Here is a 12,787-nt window from a genome sequence, read left to right as displayed (position 1 = left end):
TCTCCACCTTAGGCTCTAACCCCAGTATCTTGTCCACCAAGGCTGGGTTCAAGGGTACATGTACCTGTTTGGCCTTCTCCCCCCTTTCCACTGTTACAGTTCCACATTCCTAATCTAGGTTGTAAGTTCTGAGGAATTCCACACACTTTGTGTGGTCAGGCTCTTGTGCGACCTTCTCAAGGTACTTAGCGAGGTTGTAGTGCTCTACAACCCTCTTGGCTGCTTCCTCCTTGGCCATTACTTCCTCGATGTTATGGATGGTTTGAAATTTTAGTTGATTGTAGGCACGGCTTTCCAAGGAGATGTCATACTGGGTCACGTCTTGTTGCGACATCTTTCATTCATATCATGAACCATAATTCCCATTAGTGATTTTAAAAACAATAATTTGCTGAAAAGAAAGACTTTATATTTGTTGAATGAAAGCATTAAGATCCAACATAGATTCTTTCCTTTAGACTTTTTGCCTTTTATTTCAAAGCTTTTGTGACATTCCTCCTACATCATCAGTTTCTTATGTGTTTATGTGTTTGCTTGATCTTGATTGGTTTTAATTTGATTCACCTTACCCCCTCCCCTTCCAAATTGAGAAGAAACCTTCCTAGGATTGAAGGTTAGGAGGTCAAGGGCATTCAGCTTTCAAATATAAGGGTTACTTGAGCATGATCCAAGTATAGAATTTTGGGTTATACTCCAGCTAAGCCTCATGGTCCAAATCGAAGGGTCGGCTACTTACGTGTGTGATGTAAGTGAGGACATCCGTTAGGAAATCGCCGGAATCGATGCTGCTAGTGATGTGTAGCTCTTCTTCGATCAGGAGATGATCAAGATATGGGTGTCCTTTGATGTGCCCTTCCATGGGTCGGCCACAAAGAGTGGTCAACACTCTATATGAGGTGGGTGCGATATAGGTTGGGTCATACTCCGATGTCTTGATTGCGCGGCGTTGCTCAGCGTTGGTCATGATTTTACATCCTTCAAGTTCCCACTACAATCGTAGACTGTACCAGTTTCGTAAAAATTTGGAGTCGGTGTTAGCTAATGCTTTCAACTCCTCTACTTCTTTGTCAGTCATGGAAGAAGTCACACGCTTATTGTAGGACATAATGCTAGCATGTCCTCAAATATGGTGTACATGAGGCATTGAAAGGTGGCTAGGGTATTAGTCAACAAAGGGCATGACTATCTAAGCAAAGACACCCCACTCAGTGGCGAAGGCAGTCTTATGCCTGCGGCAGGATGCACTTGCACCTGATTGTATCCAAAGAAGCCGTCCAAAAAGCTGTAGGCCTCTTTGTCCACCACTCTTTTAAGCATGTGCTCGGTGTATGGCAATGGGTAGTTGTCTCTTTTAGTGACAGCATTCACCTTCTTGTAATTGACGCACACTCTAATCTCTCCGTTTTTCTTCATCACTATGACTATGGGTGACACCCAGTTTGTGTACTCAATTTCATAAATGAATCCTGCTCTCATCAGCTTGTCAATCTCCTCTTTGACTACATGAGCATGTTTTGGATTCATCGGGTATAGTGGCTACTTGACCGGCGTTGCGTCTGACGTCATGGGTATGTTATGAGTCACTACACTCAGATCTACCCCCTTAAGCTCTTCTAAGGACCAAGCGAACACATCTATATACTCTCGCAAGAGAGCAACAAGACTCGTCTCCTCTTCCTCATTCAAGTCATTGACAATAAAGACTGGTCGGGGTGTCTTCCCTTCTTGTGCTAGGTTCACCTCCTTGACCTTGGCTGGTCCCTCGATGGGTTTACTCGTTTGCCCTTGACGTTTGGCACCCAAGAGGGTTACTACCCTGTCACCCTTCTTGAATTTTGTAAATCTCTTCGGGAGATCCTGTGGCTTTCTTTTCTCTTCTGTTTGTGTGTCCCTAGGCTTTTTTTCCCTTTCTTCCTTCAACCGTTTGCATCTCAGGTGGACGAATAGGTCCCCCTTGGTGCGTTTGATCTTGGATTGGTCTAAGTATTTATGGGTCGCTATCTGAGCTTACTTCCAACTCAGAATCTAACTCACCTTTTTCTCTAGAAGAGGTGGTTTCTCCTGGCGGTCACAGCTTAGAGGGCGACTCTATTCTAAGCACTAGTGTTGTACCTGGTTGGGTTAGGCCTGCTTATTCAAAATATATGGCTCCTATGTGTTCCAACCAAGCGCGGTTACAATCCATGCGCATGACCCCTCCCTCTATCTGAAAGACACTCTTTTTTGTGGCTTGGAGTCCACTCGTATCTGTTCTATTTCTCGTCCCTCAGTGTAGTATTCCACCTTGTCTATCTCACCCTCACTTTCATCACTGAAAGAACGATAGTCTTCGTACTCATCATTGGAGTCATCTTCGTCTGACTACTCATCATCTCCTAGGTTTTGGTATATCTCTTGTCTCTGATAGGGCCCAATTGCATATGAGGTTTAAGTCCCTCAGTGCCGTATTCCACCGTGTCTATCTCACCCTCACTTTCGTTCACTGAAAGAACGATAGTCTTCGTACTCATCGTTGGAGTCATCTTCGTCTGACTGCTCATCATCTCCTAGGTTTTGGTAAATCTCTTGTCTCTGATAGGGCCCAATTGCACATGAGGTTTAAGTCATGCACCCTAGTCCATTGCCATCTTGGTTCGTCTAACAAAGCTTGGAGTGGCTTGAAGTTTGCTACTGGATTGGCAGCTAGCTTGCTAGTCAAATACCCCAGAATCTCTTGGAGTTCCCTCTTGTTATTTGGCACTTGGAATGTGATAGGTTTAGGTCACCCACGAAGGGTTCTTGCCATCATGTAGACTAAGGGTGTGTCTTTTGACTTGCCAATTGTCTTGATGGCTTGCTCATATGCCTCATGATCTAAGAATGGCAAGTCGATCGTAGCAAGGACATGCATCTAGTCTCGCTCATCCTCCGAGCATGGGATATACTTCGTCAAGGGCCCATAGGACTTCTTGACTTGAGCATTACCTTTAAGCATCGCAGAGATGGCATCCAAGTCGACTGATGAGGTCTTCCAAGTGTCCATCTCTACCCTCACAGCTTCCGTTCTATTGCCAAGGAATATTAAGTCGTTACCCCAATCTTCGATGACTCTGGCATTGCGCATCCAAGGTTGGCCTAATAGAATATTATAGTCCAGTTCCTTCATGACTATAAATTCAACTGAGAACTGGACGTCTGCAATTTTCACCAGCCAATTTTTAAGTACCTCGAATGGTTTCACTCTCATACCGTTTGGTAGTGTGACATTGAACCTGGCAGTCTCAACAGGTGGGTTTCCCCAAGTCTGAAGCACTGCGTGGCTCAGTACACTAACCCCCACTCCTGTGTCTATGATCCCCTTTCTCATTGTGTCACCTAGGGCTAAGACAGGTGAGATCGCATGCATCTTGATTCCTAGAAAGCATTAACGTGCAAGGACTTAGGCACAGAGTGCAGCGTCAGACTCGGTATTTGTGTCTCTGCATCATAGTCATGCAGGTCTGCAGCAACTTGCTCTCGTGATCCTTCAACCCACTGCTTTAGGTCTTGCCATAGGGTGGAATGCTGCCTAAGCAGGTCTCCCAGGCTTAGCGTCATAAGGGTGGTTACTAGCATGGTAAGGAGGTCATTGGCTGCTCGTCTTTCTCCTATTCCATGGCCAATGGTCGTGGCTGATTTGTTGGCCTGTAGCGTCAAGGCTTTGCCTAAGCAGTACCGCTTGTGGCGCAATCACATCTCTCGATTTTGGTCGAGGGGGTGAGACTGGCGTGCTTATGCTGGAGAGATCTTCGATCTCATCCTCTAGGATGGGCTCAACATTTTTTAGGTGCTCTTGGGCCTCTTTTACCCATTCCTTCACTTTCTCAATAGCCTCTAGTTGGCACTTCGAATGCGAGTATTCCCCTACCTTAGCACTTCCCTTTTCGGATATCTTAGGAGCTGAGGTTTCTGCCTCTGTGTTAGTGACCTTCTTTCCAGCAGGTAGAGTCGTGGCACTCTCAGTTTTCAGCATGATCTTAGCTTCGGGTTTCTTCTTTCTCCGTCTACAGCTCTTCTTCCCGATTAAGGTTGCATCGAGGTTGCTAGGACCTGGCAGGTCTGCTTCTTCTGTACTCGGGTCATGACACGCAATGGGATAGGTGTGGCCTCCCCATCAAGGTTCTCAACGTCGAGCATCCCCAATGGGATAGATGGCACGTTGGCTGAACTTGAGGATGGTTTTCGCTTTGGGAGAGTCAATGAAGAGATGAGTGATTCCGCACTTAGGGCACCTTAGGTTTGCCTTGTCTCTATTTGGTCACTCCCTTTTAGGACAACATGATGAGACATGCCCTGGATGACCGCAAGTCCAACACATGATTGGATCCTACGTTTGCCCTCCTATGCCTCTACCTCGGCCTCTTCCTAACATCATCACCGGTACTGGTCGATAGTCCATAGGGACTGTGTTGCCCTCATCATCATGCAGGATGTATGGGTATACGTAAGTCTCTTCCTCATTTGGCTCCTTCACATAGTGGACTGGAGCATCACTTGGTGGATGGGTCACATAGGGACCAGGAGGTCTAGGTATGCTTGTAGGGTTTATGTCCATTCTAGGAACAGTCGGTTTAATGTCGTTAGGTGCATGAAGGGCCAATGGCGCTCCCCTTCCGAAGAATTGTTGGGGTCTACTCGCTAGATATGGCTGGTTGTATGGTTGTGAGTATGGAAGTCTTCTCGGTAATCTGCAATGTGCGATGTCGTGACCGAATCTACCACAATTAGCGCAAGGTCGTGACCTAGGCTATTGACACTCGATCAACAAGTGGTTTCTGCCACAATACACGCATTGGATGTGTGGGCGCGTTGTTCGTCTCAATATATCCTGCAGTTTAGCTATCTCCATTTTTACCTCAGCCAAGTCTTAGTTTGTCTCAATGGCTTTCCCTTTGTCCTGGGCCATTGGACTTGATTGTTCACTAGAGGCAGATGCTCTCTCTAAACTCTACAAGTTGGTCTCTTTTGAATTTGAGATCCTGGAGCTCCACTCTTTCAGCTGGTCATCTACTCGAATGGCCTCTTCAAACACCCTAGCTAGTGAGTCTCGATGCAAGCTCAAGTTGCCTGCCAAGGCCTTATACAACTTCTCACTCTATATTCCACTGATAAGCACGGTGGACACCGCTCTTTCGGTAGGTCGTTCGCCCATGGGGATTCTCTTGAAGAGGCTCCTCACGTGGGTGGCATAGTCACAGATGTCCTCTTTCTCTTTCTGCTTGACATTCATCAGACTTACTAGCAAATTTTCAGAGTATCCGGGCTGGAAGAATCTCTTGATGAAGAGGTTTTTGAGGTCGTTAAAGTCCGCTTGTTCTCCAGCATCTAGACTCATGTACAAAGTCCTACCCTTGTTGCCTAAGCAAAGCCTCAATGCTTGAGAGCGTTGAGTCAAGTCGGTCAGGCCGTTGGCCTCGTAGACTTGCTCGAATTGCTCTACAAAGCTGTATGGATCGTTGTGGGGTTGGTACTTGTCCAGTTGCTTTGCAACAGTTGGGATTTTAGATTGGCCGTTAGAGCCTTGGTTTGCTCCTAATCCTACTAGTAATGATGTCGCTAGTGCTGCAGCACTCTGCTCCGCTGTTGTGTTGTCAAGCAATCCCTTCATGAGAAGCTCACTCAATGTCAAGTCTCCTTCTAGGGCTCTCTCATGATCGCGGTCCGATTTCCACCTACTAGGTTCAGCACCCGCTATACCTCGCACGATTCTGTGTTCTTCCTTAAGCTCCTAGCATGCTGGTCTTGGTTGTATTTCACTATGCCTTGCAGCGCCTTGTGGGCTAGCTTCCATTCCTCTTTCAAGTCTGTTATGATGGCCTCTGTCGTTCTATCGCGGTGCTCATACCGAGTGTGCGCATTGTAGCTTCTCACTAGCTATTGAATTGCCTCTGGAAAAACTCCTAAGTCGAGTTTCTCGTTCGGCCAACAGTCTGAGGTTTTCTCTGTCATGATCACATCCTCATGCTCCACCAAGCTGTCGATCAGGCTGAGCAAGTTGGTCAGACCTACTTCTCTAGCATCGCTTGCTTGGTCCTACTCTGTGCTTTGGTCATTCCTCTATGTCTTGGGATCTTCTCCTATTGGTGAGTTCCTTGAGGTGTTTATCTGAGTGAGTTCCTTGACTTATTGCATCCAATCCTCAATTTATCTCTACTCAGTGTGTGTGTGTGTGCTTTCCCGTGCACTTGTGCTTAATCAGGCTTTCAGCTGTCCTTAAGTGTACTTTAAGTGCAAAAATTCAGGGTGAGCGTGGAAAATAAGTATCTAAGCCACTTATGCACTCTCGCTTTGTTTTAGGCTTGATAGGCTTGTTGACCCACTTCTGGCCGTCTTGTTAGGTTTTAGGGTTTCTCGCTGCGTTGTCTTACCCATTTTAGGTTTGTTCAGGGTCTTTGGCTCAACTGGCTGTCACTAGGACTCTGGATCTCGCAATAGCCTACTCGATCTTCTAAGTGGCTATGTCCTACGAATTTGTCTATTCCCCGCATCAGAATTGAGTTCTGTGCATCTGGAGGACTCACGAAGGTTTACACTGCCGGGTCTATTCTAATTTCTTGAAAATTTGGAAAAATCCTGACTCGGCCCAACTCGTCTGAATTGCAAGGGCCAAGTGATGGATTTGGGCAGGCTAAGGGCTGAATGGAAATTGTGGGCCGAATGTGTCGCTCGGATGGGCCAAGTTGTCGTGGCCGAGGGCCGAATGGGAAGCTTGGATAGGGTGACTCGGACGGGGTGATTTGGAAGGGCCAAGGAGATTCACTCGGACAGGTTGAGGGGGTCTATTCGAACAGGTCGAGGCACACGGGCCGAGGGCCGAGTTTCGATATGGCTGAGTGAACTTTTGGCCAAGTGGGTTCGTTCAGACACAGGGCCGAGGGCCGAATGGGGTAGATTGGCCGAGGTCCGAGTCGCAAGTGGGTCAAGTGATATGCTCAGACGGGCCGAATCGACTAATGGGCCAAGTCTGTCGAGTGTAAGTGGACCGAGGGCCAATTCTGGGACTCGACCCAGAAACCGGCCACTCGGACGGGCCGACCGGCATGCGATGACAGCAGCGAAGTCAGTAATTTTCTCAAATCTTACGACACATGCAATCATATCACACAAGAGCTTCCATATCAGTACCAAGGCATAAGGGGAAGGGCTTGATATACTTGGAATGGGCGGTAGACTCCCTAGCGGCAAGATGGAATGGAATCTCCAAGAGCTCTCTCTCTCTCTCTCTCTCTCTCTCTCTCTCTCTCTCTCTCTCTCTCTCTCTCTCTCTCTCTCTCTCTCTCTCTCTCTCTCTCTCTCTCTCTCTTTGTCTCTCTCTCTCTCAATGTGAGGGTATGAAATGAGCTCTTCCTTGACCTCTTGACTCTTAAACCCCTTCCCCTGTAAGTTTTTGATGTCCCCAATCAGTTACTTACAAACATTAAACATCCCAAGCACTCTTTTTTCCCATTTTTGCATGATTTGTGCCCTGTTTTGCCATGTTTTACAGCAGCAAACCCTATGCTTTCCTATATGATTTCCTAATCCTAACCTACGCTAAATGCAACAAAGGTCGAAGGCAAAAAACTAAAATGATTTCTCCATCTTTTCCAATCATCAAACCAACAAATAACCCAAAATACTTACTTGTTTTGAAGATCAAAAAACCCAAACTTCCTACCTATCTCAAGCTCCGTTTCAGGGATAAATCCCTTACTTCGATGCTCGATATAAAGCGTGCAAGTGCTCAAGCTTGAATCTGTTGGTCCTGACACAACGGAACCAAAATATAGTGGGAGCTCACACTCAACCACCAAGACCCACGGACAGCTTATTGTTTCAAGCGTTTCAAGCAAGCTCTCATGGCTACCTCTCACCTAGTCAACACGCCATCGATCCTCTCGGGATATAGTGAGCTTACCATGATGCCAAAATGAGTTGCCTCCTCTCTCGCACACGCCAGTAGCTCCATGATTCTAGATGCTAGCTCAAGCCTCCTCCATCTCCAAGCTCCATCCACCATAGCCGCGCACGTGAGAAAAGAGAAGAGAAGAGAAGAGAGAAGAGAAGATGGTGAAGAGCTTCACCGTCTTGATCCCTCACTCCCACACACTCACTCACTCCCTCACACTCTCACACTCCCTCTCTCAAGAGCACACACACAAGCAAGGTGAAGAGAAGAAGAGAAGAAGAGAGGACTCTTGTTAGCCACACACCAAAGAATGAGCTTCTCATTCACTTTTCAACTTTATATACAAAATCCTAAAATCCCATGGACACCCGTCCCTTTCTACATGACCGGCCATTGTGGCAAGGTTCCTTTTACTAATTCCCTCTTCTTGCTTCATGCCCTAAGCCTATACCCATCTATTCTTTTACAAATGGCACAAGAGGGAGCCTAGCGCTCTTTTACAAGAGTTTTTTGAGTTTTTTGAGGGGCCTTTCATTTAAAATTGTGATTTTTGCCTCAGCTTAGCTTTAGGGGCCGCCTCTACGCCTTTCCTCTTTTTCCATCCTTTTTTCACTTTTTCCTTCATTTTTCCGCCATCTCGAATTGAGGTTAACACTATGAGAAACAGGAAATGTCCCATCATGAACCAAGGATCTCTCCAACCACCAATCCCATTATAGATTGTAAAACCTAGCGTGGAGGTGGCTCCTAATGCCACTAGTTACAAATCCTTTGCATCAAATATTGTTGAGAAAGTTAAGGATATCATAAACATTACACCGACATGATTACTATACAATATTGGCAAATAGCTATGGATGTTAATTTGCTAAGCATTAACAAAACCTGATGGGATTTAGGAATAAAATGCATAATGAGAAGCACAAAGAAAAGGGAAACGATAAAGTGTAGGAAAATAAAGATGATCACAAAATGATCCCTAGCAAGTCCAATGTCAAGATTGAAGAGATTAATGTCATGCAAACTGATTCTGATGATGATTACATACTTACAGCTTTTCCTCTTAATGTTTCGTAGTTGACTAATGCATCATCTACCTATGCTTAGTGTTAGTTGCTTGATTGAGGGGCTTCATTTCATACCACTTCTCACCAAGAGTGGTTCCACTCCTACTATAGCATGACAAGATCTGTTAGATTGGGTAATGACTTGGCATTGGATATCATTGGTATTGGAGATATCCAGGTACAATTTTCTTCAGGTAGTATGTTTACTTTACATGATGTATGCCATGTTTTGACTCTGGCTATTAAAAGCCTATTTTCAGTTGGACAGTTGGATGATGCAGGTTATGCTATCTCTTTTGGTGATTTTTCATGGAAGCTTACCCACAAGAATATTGTCCTTACATGAGGTGTCAAGTTTGGCACTCTTTACCCCTTTCTTGTATCTAGATATTGATCATGTTTTGGTAGTGGTTGCAATACCACATGTATCATTATGGTATTATTGCTTTGGACACATGCCATTAAAAAGAATGAAAACGCTTACTTGTTTGCGATATCTTTCGCCCCTTGATTATAAGTGTTTTGATTCTTGTGATCATTATCTTTATAGCTAGCAGACTCGTAATTCACAAGCACTACGTGTATGGGTGAGCCTTTAGCTCTTGTTCATTCTGATATTTGTGGACCTATGCCTTGCAAGTCTTTAGGTGGCACAAAATATTTGATTACTTTCATTGACGATTACTTAGATAAGATTTGGGCATACTCCATAAAGCACAAATAGAAAGTCTTGGCTAAATTTTAGTATTGGCTTGCTTTTGTTGAGAACCAATTTGCGTACAGGAGGTTGAAACACCTAAGATCTAGCAATGGGGGTGAGTATGTTTCTAAAGCATTTGATCAGTTTTGTGATGAGAGGGATATTAAGCGTCAGTTGAATCCCTTATACAACCACCCCAAAATGGTATGAGACTAAGCACATGAATAGGACAATTCAAGAGTGAATTCATAGTATGCTTAGCTAGGCAATCTTACCATAGCACTTTTAGAGTGAGGTAGTTACTATTGTCATACATTTAATTAATAAATCTCCATGCACTGCTCTTGACTATCAGATTGCAGAGGAGGTATGATCTGGAAAACCTCTATCATATGGTCATTTGCGTATCTTCCATTGTGAGGCTTTCTGCTATGTTTCCAAGGATAAGTGTAATAATTCGGATCCTAAGTCCATGAAATGCATTTTTCTTGGCTATGGGAATATAAGTGAGATGGGCTATCACCTATGGGATCCATAGACTCAAAAGATTATCCATAGCTATGATGTTGGTTTTCATGAGAAGAAAATGTGTAAGCAGCCTAAGCAAGCCGTTGAGGTACATAGAGTGATATTTTAGGAGGAGCCTCCTATTACTATATAGTCAGCTAGACAATCTATAGTAGTCGATGCTCCAAATGCCCAGAACCATGATGTTAAACAAGATGTACAAGCCCCTCAACTTGTTTTGCAATGGTCTATTAAAGATAGATATCAACCTGATCGGTTTGCACCCTCTATGGATTATCCTATGGTGACAGATGCTGATAAGCCTCTTACATATGATAAGGCCATGTGTAGAGGTAATACTTACTCTTGGAAGAGCGCTATGCAGTCAAAGTAGCCTCATTGGTGAAAAACATGCTTTTTCAAGCAAGTGGGTGTACAAGTTGAAGAGTACCCCTAGATGCTCCAAGCCAATTTATAAGGCCAGATTGATTGCTAAGGGTTTTAAGCAGAAGCATGGTATTGACTTTGATGAAATCTTCTCTCTATTCATCAAGATGACTACCCTATGCTTGAATTTGGCTTTGATTGCACAACTCAATTTGGACCTCTATCAAATAAATGTCAAGACATTTTTCTTACATGGAGACTTGCATGATGAGATTTATATGCAACACTGTAAGATCTTTGAAGAAAAAGTCAAGGAACACCTAGTGTGTAAGTTGAGAAAGAGTCTTTATAGCCTTAAGAAAGCAGCGATACGTGTCATACAATGAGAAAGGAAATTCAATCCTTATTGACTATCGACCAATACCGGTGATGGCATTAAGAAGAGGGAGAGGCAGAGGCCTAGGAGCACAGACCCAAGAGGCAATCATGTGTTGGACTTGCGGTCACCCAAGACACATTTCTTCGTGCTGCCTCGAGAGGGAGCAAGCAAATAGAGATAAGGCTGAACTGAGATGATGCGCTAAGTGTGGAATCACTTATCTCTTTGTCGATTGCCCTAAGTGGAGGCCATCTTCTGGTTCAACAAATGAGCCATTGGTTCCATTGGGGTTATTTGGTGTCGAGACACTCGATGGGAAGGCCACGCCTATCCCATTGCATGTCATGACCTGCGCACAGAAGAAGCAAGCTGGCATATCATTGCTAGAGCCTAGCAACCTTGACGTAACCTCAGTTGGAAAGAAGAGCTAGAGGCAAAGGAAGAAAAGACCAGACACTAAGGTCACCCTCAAAATCAAAAGTGCCACAACACTACTGGTTGGAAGGAAAGTCATTGACACAGAGGAAGAAACATCGACCCCAGAGGATGAAAAATCAAAACTTTGGGAAGTGCTAAGGTCGGGGAGTACCTTGAAGTGCCAACTCGAAGCCATCAAGAAGGTGAAAGAGTGGGTGAAGGAGGCCCAAAAGCACCTAAAGGACATTGACCCCATACTAGAAGACGAGATCGACAAGCATAAGCATGCCAATCTCTCTCCCATGACCAAGATCAAGGGAGGTGATGGCACCACAAGTTGGGCCACCTAAACAAAGTCTAAATGCTTCGGGCCAACAAATCAAATAGGGCCATTGGCCAAGAACCGTAGAATTAGGAGAGAGGCAAGTGACTACCAACCTCCTCAATACATTGGTGACCACCCTTGTAACTCTAAGCTTAGGCGACCTACTTAGGCAGCATCCAACTCTATGGCTAGAGCTGAAATAGTGGGTTGAAGAACCAAATGAGCCAATTACCATAGACTTTCCTGAGCACGATGCAAAAATTCAAATACCGATTCTGACGCTGCACTCCATACCTAAATCCTTGCACATTAATGCCTTTTGGGAAGGCATAGAAATGCATGCAACCCTGCTAGTCTTAGCCCTAGGGGGTGTCACTAGAAAGAGAATCATAGAAACGGGGGTATGAGTGAGTGTGCTAAGCCATGCAGTACTCCAAACTTGGGGTTGTTGATAAATATGACATATCCTAAGTCATATCCTATGGTTGTATGTATCTAAAGTAGAAGCATATGTAAAGTGTCCCTAAGTTGATGGTATCTATCATTGGAGGATACCACTTGTAGTAGACAATGAGAATCGAAGAAGAAAAAAAGAGAAGAAGATGAACATGAGAGCCTCCATATCGGATGTTGTCACTCTCCGTTGCGCATCTCTCCCCCTCTATTTCAGTTGGTATCAGAGCTGAGAGATAAGCTCGAGACTATTGGGGGGTAGCCTTCCGCAAATCATCAAGAGGTTGTAGGCTAATTGTGGAGCAGGGCTGAGAGATAAGCAGGCTAAAAGTAGCCTTATCACGTAAAGAGGAGCTGGGGAGCTGAGTCAAAGTCACTGCACAAAGTGCCTTGTGAGCTACTCAAAGAGAGGGCAGCAGAATAACGGCTACTAAAGGGGCCATTTTGGATATCTAGTGAAGAAAATGAAATCATTTTGCAGGGCTTGGAGCATCTCTTATGGTGTTGAGGAGAAGAAGACAAGATTACCACATAGTCAATGTGAAGGACAAGGAGAAGAAGCAGCCTTTGTTTCTGATTGAACATTTCTGTGCTTTTGAAGTTTAGAGCTATCGCCATTACCAGTCCATCCACATCTCATCCTTGG

Source organism: Lygodium microphyllum, chromosome 5, assembly GCF_053477565.2.
Source record: "Lygodium microphyllum isolate KBCC chromosome 5, Lygodium_microphyllum_v1.1.10, whole genome shotgun sequence".
Taxonomy (NCBI): domain Eukaryota; kingdom Viridiplantae; phylum Streptophyta; class Polypodiopsida; order Schizaeales; family Lygodiaceae; genus Lygodium; species Lygodium microphyllum.
This window is presented reverse-complemented; position numbering follows the sequence as displayed.